The following is a 6,757-nucleotide window of genomic DNA, read 5'->3' as shown; positions in this document are numbered from 1 at the left end:
TCTGTTTTGAATATGGTGGGAAAGCTCAAAACTCGGGTTAAACCCTTTCTTTCAACGATTTTGAATTCATCTTTCAAGACTCCATCTACGCACAATTTTTCATAAGCTTGTCTTATTTCCATGTCTCCTAGGGCACCTATCTTACAGTTGTAACATTTTCTCACGTCTTGGACCATTACAACTTTTGGGAGAATTTGGGAGAGAGCTCTGGCTGGGTCGTTTTTGTAGGCAACTTCGAGAATGGGTCGAAAATCGGGTTGCTTGACCTCATTTGAAACTAACTGAACTTCAAACGTTTCTTTATCCTCAGTTTTCTTCGAACTTGACGCCATTCATGCAAACTAGGGTTTTCACAATAAAAAGATACGAAACTGCGTAGCTCGACACAAATGAAAATACCTTAAGATCGATGAAAACGTGTTGAATGAGGTTGTAATCTGCCTGAAACGCTGGATTCTTGCTATGAAGTCGCTCAACTCTCTTTCTTCTTCTTTTTTCTTTGATCGCGATGAGTAAAACTGATTGAAATCACGATAATATACCCTATTTCTTTCGCATTAAATGCTCAATTGCCAACTCAGCTTCTGAAGAAATCTTGACCTAACTCGGCTTGCACTATATTTTCACTTTTCTCAGCTTCCATTCGAGTTAACCAACTCGGCATCAGTTATCAGCTTGGTCGCTGTTAGGAGCTCGACATGTGTTGGAGTTTAACTCGACATCCAAAGATATTCCGGCAACAACATTTAGATTTTGTCTTGACATCTTGTTTCATGCAGATTTATACTTAGCATGGCTTCTTTGTCTTGGGACTAATGTGTGATATAGCTTTGTATATCAGTCCAGTATACTTCTTATGCTTAGTTTGATGAGGTGTGATCACTTGACCCATTGGGTGAAGTGATCCCTTCGCTTGATGTGTTGCACTCATCTTTCTTTTTCCAAGTCTTATTCATTTGCCCCCTTATCTTTTCGACATCAATCTTTTCTTTTCCCTTGTTTTCTTCAGTCTTGGGTGCCTTTGATCTTGTAGGACAGTTTCTGCTGATATGACCAATTTTCAAACAACTGAAACATGTAGTTTGATTCAACCATCTTTTGTAGTTCCCTCTGAAATGTGTTCTTATACAGTTCTATGGTATATGTCCATATTCTTGACAATAATGACAATTATACCTAGTATTGTAATCCCAATGATAATGACTTTCATTCCCTTCTGTTTTTGCTGGTTGATTTGATGTCCACATAGGTTTTGACCTGCACTTAAATGCCCTATGTCCATACTTTTTGCAATTATAACAATGTCCATCAAATCTCTGAGTCCTTGTGACATTGGATTTGCAATTTTGTGTCATATGTCCTTGCATGTTGCACTTGTGACAGAAACTCTTATTTTTGGGTGTGTTTGATTGATTGAATCTTCTACTCCTGCACACATTAGCTGTATGCCCCTTCTTATTACAGTAATGACAAGTGGGTTTTGAATTCTTACCTTTGTCACTTCTTTGTTCAGCACTCTTTGATGATTCTCCAACTTCAGTGCTATTGTATCCTAGTCCTGATGTATCATGGGCAGATTTTGGGGATTTCAGCAACTGTTCAAAATACTTGATGGCTTCACTTGACTTGTTGAGATTCTCTGCTACTTCTTTTTCTCTGTTCAATTCATTCTGCATTTGTTCATTCTGCATCTTTAAAGTAGAGATCTCAATATCTTTTACATTGAGTTCATGATGAAGGTTCATCATTTGGGCAAGTGTATCCATCTGCATGTTTGAGATCCTTGTCAATTCAGTACATTTTTCTTCAAGTCTGTTTGCAAGATTTCTTTTGTCATTTTCCATCATAACTTTATCTTCAACTGCTCTTTTCTTGTGTTTAGTGATTTCACATATCATTATGGCCTGTGACTCATGTTCCATCTTGAGAGATCTTATCTCATCTGCTTGAACTTTATTTTTCTCCATCAGTTCTGCTATTGCTGCATCAAACTCTTTAGTATCTCTGTTGGAAAATATGTTGGTGGTATCAGTCTCCTTGTAGTGTATATCATTTTTAGCTATGGCTAGATCCTTCCTTTTTTTTAATGAGTTTCTCAACTTGTTTCTAAATTCCTCCAAGCTATGCAGAGCAAGTTGCACATCTATCACCTGATTTTCAATGATCTTTCCAAGTTTGAAAGCTTCCATCTTTAGATCTTTTCTTCCAAGCTGTTAGGCTTTTCCTTGTGAGAATCTGGATGCTCTGATACCAATTGTTGGAATATTCAAATATGGAAAGAATACTTATGAGAGGGGGGTGGTGAATCAGAAGTATCACACTTTAACCAATAAAACTTTTAACTGAAAGTAAATTGCATGCATGTAAATACATCAAGTAAACATGAAACTAAAACATGCATCAACAACTCATAACACTGGAATTTGGCAACCCAGAAACCCTCCAGGAATAAGAAGGTAAAACTGGGGTGGGGATGATACCCACAAAAATTATTGCAGCAATATTGTTCAACCACTTTTGATGGTCTTCCCTGTTAAAGGCCTACCCTGTTAAAGACTTTACATTATATTAATAGTGACCTGGTTAGAGGCTTTACAAACACTTTACATGAAGTGTCACCCTGTTAAAGGATTTAATCACCTAATTAAAGGATCTTCAAAATAGCTGTTAAGCTAACCTATCACCATAGGGTTTTCATTCTAATACAATTGCTAGAAAGTATTAGGTATAATGAACCTGATAGATTACAATCCTTGATTGCTGAATGCAAGCACCTGTTCCGCTTTCTCTGATCTTGATCCTTTTGCGATCTGATAACCCTCACTTTTGAAAATAGATTTCCTTGTGCACCCTTGTATGTCCACTCATATATATTACAATGAAATTTCGTCTTCCTTATAAAGACATTTGAGGATTTAGGGTTAGGTATGGATCTACGATCCATATTCAATCTCCATTTTCCGCTTATTATTTGCATTTCTTCTATTGGTTGCATGCCTTTATCATTTTTCTTATTGGCTGCATGTAGATTGCATAGGAAAGATTAAAGATTCGATCTCATCATTAAATCCTTCGAGATTTACCTTATGTCGGCTGCAAAAACTGTTTGCATCATAGTTTGTGCAATTACAAACTCTTGTGCTGATATTCTGAGTTACTCGGCTCCTGAAGTATTGCTGATACTCGGCGCATGTTGTTTCCTGGATAGCTCGGCACTTGTTAACACTCGACACCTTATGTTGCTCGGCACTTGTTAACACTCGGCACCTTATGTTACTCGACACTTACACTTCACTCGGTATCTGATCTTCACTCAGCATCTGAAAACTACTCGACATCTGAAAACTACTCGGCACATGAAGATCACTCGGCCCCTGAAGTCTTTCCTAACTCGACATTTGTTGTGGCTCGACATGCATGGTGTACTCGGCTCCAATATAGAGTAGGTAAGTGTTATTGGCACTCAAGTGTCAAAAACCATTATGAGATTAACAACCTGTTTAGTTCTTTCATCGAGTCTAGACCAAAGTGCCATTTAGCCATTGTCAAATTGTGTTTACCATAGTACCAAGACCCAGCCAGAACCATTGTCATGTCTTCCACAACCATAAATTTAAAGCAGAAGAGACCCCCTGGCATTGCAAAAACAGTCACACTCTCTTTCACCTTCCACTTCTGACTTACCCACTTCCTAACCATCTCAATTGATGGGCGAAAGGCCACAGACCTACCAACTAGGCACAATTTCAAGTTAGCCGACACATTATCAACCAAGCTATCTGGTATAACAATTTCTAACCCCTCCTCACCACTAATCACCTTGGGGAGCTTCCAGAGAGATGTGAGTCATCTTCTCACCTAAGACTACATAATTCCAACCCTGAGTCATTCTAGGACTCACTGCACTTTTCAGGCCATCTGCTGGAAACATAGTAGACTCCACTGGGACTCCACTAGGGGGACATTCAAGATATACACCTCCCTGGAAACTCCTAGTCGAAGTTAGAACAAGTTGAGGATCCGTCTCTGAAGGGCCATCGCTGCCCATCAAAATTGAAACACCAAGTGAGCGAGAAATCGCAAGAAAGTTGCAGAATAGTTTCAAAAATATGATGCATAGAATGTATAAATGAAATAATGTTAGCAAGGGGTCAAATCCAATGACCCAAAAGTGAAGGAGATAATGGAAAAAAGTTTCTCCATTCATAAATGAAATAAAAGTATCTTTATTTAAATTTATACAAAAAGTAAGGGTAGGGAAAAGGTCAAATAAAAGATTAGAAGAAAAAGTGTATAAATATATGGTTGAGACACATTATCATTTGACACATTTATCATACCAAACCATGGTAGATTAAGAGAGACACGGCAACGAAACGAAGATTGATTAACCCTCGAGGTAACAAAAAGTCAAGTTATTAAGCCCATGCGTCTACCAAACTAAAATGTTTAGCTTAAAATACTCATTCCTCATCCGTGCCCGACATTTTTCAAACCAAAATGTACTTCCACTTCCATTTCCATTACCATCCAGAGATAAAACTACACAGACCACATTGCACGGAACTGAAGGCAGTGGCGTAGCGGGAAAGCCATTGCAGGCAGGCGGCAAATACGAGAAGCCCGCTTCAAAACTAACCCTCCGGACCTCAAAACAACCCAAAAAAAACGTATCTTTCTCCTCCTCAAGTCCCCGGGGTTCGAACTTGCGACCTCCCGACTCTATCCGCACATATTTATGGCACTCCTGCGCATTCATCTCCACCTCCATCTGCTTCTCATTGCATTCTCCATCGTGGCCAAGCCCGACGGCGACAAAACGCACGGCGTAATTTATCGGGACTGCTCAGGCGAGGAATACAATCGAGGAACCCCGTACGAAACAAATCTCAACGCTCTTCTGGATTCCGTGGCGGCGTCGGAAGGGGGAGAAACAAGTTCATATTTTGAGAAGCGGAAAGTAGGGCAAGTGAACGGCGTTTTCCAGTGCAGGGGCGACGTCAGCGAGGAAGAATGCCGCGACTGCAAACGCGCGGCGGCAAAGCGGGCAACGGTGCTCTGCCCGGGCAGCGTCGGTGCCCACGTTCAGCTCACCAAATGTTTTCTGCGCTACGGCAATTCTAAATTCTTCGCGGCGCCGGACGAGCAATTGGTGTACAAGGCCTGCAGTCCTCAGACGACCACTGACCCGGGGTTTTTCGCGCGGCGGGAAAATGTGCTGACCGGGCTCGAGCAGGGCAGCTTCACGGGCAACAATTTTAGGGTCACGAGCTCCGGGGATTCGAACGGTGGTGGGCTGCCCGTTTACGGTGAGGCTCAGTGTGAGGGCGATTTGTCGTGGCCCGAATGCGCCGACTGCGTCTTGAACGCCGCTACGGAAGTTAAACGTATTTGCGATGACTCTGTGGCGGGTAAAGTCTTTCTGCAGAAATGCTCCGTCAGTTACTACCAGCAGGACGACTCTCATGCACATCCCGGTACTAGTTATTAACTGCCCCTTTCATTCTTTATTTGCTCTTGTTGAACATATTGTATTTGTCTTTATTCGGCCATGCCTGTTATGTCACGTGACCTCTGCAGATACGGAGGCTAATCACGTGACTGCCAAGACGGTGGCCATTGTTATAGGTGGCGTTGCGGCTATGGTCTTTTGCTTCATTTTCTTGATGTTCTTGAGATCCCTTTGCAAACAAGCCGGTTAGTGCTTGCTGACATATTATTTCTTTAACACCGCACAGATTTTTATACAGACCTACATGAATATTTTTCCATTCTTGTTTTGTGCAGATTGAAGGGAGTGAAGTTGGGGTGTACCATAAAAAGGGAGAAGAAAAAGAGTAAAACTGGTGAGCCACTTGATTTGGCGGAGGGAACAAGAAAAGTTAGCGCCCCGACAACTTCTTTTTGGTGTCATGATGACCGTAAGAGGATGGTGACAAGATATCCTGTTTGTAATCCCAATATGGGTCTTGTAGGATATCCTATTTGGTCTATGTTAGGTGGGCATGCCGAAGGAAATTGATTAATTAATTGATTATTATTATTATTTATATATGTGGTGTTGGAACAAGGTTCCAATGGCATTTTCTCGAGATTGTAAAGCTTTCTTCGAATATATTCTTGATATGGACGATGGATTTTCCTTGTGGGAAAATTGTATTCTCTTTCCTAGTTTTTTAACATTATATTCTGCTTCTTTATCCATAGGTTTGATAGAACTAATCCCGTATGCTCTCTTTTTCGCTTCTTCGTAGAATGAATGATATTCCCATGTGTTCTCTCCTTTTCACACTAATGATGTTTATTCTCTTTGCCAAGTGCAATGTTAAAGCTGGTGTTGTATTCGACCAAGAAAAGATTTTGAAAGATTGATTGTCAAATTGATTAGTTGTGTGTTTTTATCACCATTTTGGATCTCATTCGACAATCTATATTTGTCAAAGTGATGATGGATTGTTCACTGGCAGTTTTTAAAGGGGTATAAAAATGTATCTTATTCTTGTAGAATATTTTTCTTCCATACTGCATAGATTGGGAAAACATCATGCCCATCAATAATAAAAATAGGTCATGATGGACGGGGACCGCTAAACAAATATGCATAATTCATGGAACACAATCTTTTTGCTCATTACAGATTAAAATATTGTGAAATTCATTGATCTATCTGGAAAAGTCCCGCCAACTAAAAATAGACTATGAAACTGTATCACCAATATCGTATGAATGAAATTAATTGCACATTTCTCACCGAGCA

The 6,757-nt window shown here is 40.2% G+C and overlaps 1 pseudogene across 1 annotated transcript; it reads left to right on the top strand.

Annotated features, from left to right (window-relative positions):
• The first annotated feature begins 4,430 nt into the window (after positions 1-4,430).
• Positions 4,431-5,881, top strand: LOC149548481 (plasmodesmata-located protein 8-like; annotated as a pseudogene). Its single transcript, XR_016354032.1, has 3 exons — positions 4,431-5,477; positions 5,581-5,697; positions 5,788-5,881. The product of XR_016354032.1 is annotated as a plasmodesmata-located protein 8-like (transcript).
• The last annotated feature ends 876 nt before the right edge of the window (positions 5,882-6,757 follow it).

Source organism: Cupressus sempervirens, chromosome 7 (genome assembly GCF_028749045.1).
Source record: "Cupressus sempervirens isolate cs-2001-9-10 chromosome 7, ASM2874904v1, whole genome shotgun sequence".
NCBI classification, from domain to species: domain Eukaryota; kingdom Viridiplantae; phylum Streptophyta; class Pinopsida; order Cupressales; family Cupressaceae; genus Cupressus; species Cupressus sempervirens.
This window is presented reverse-complemented; position numbering and strand designations above follow the sequence as displayed.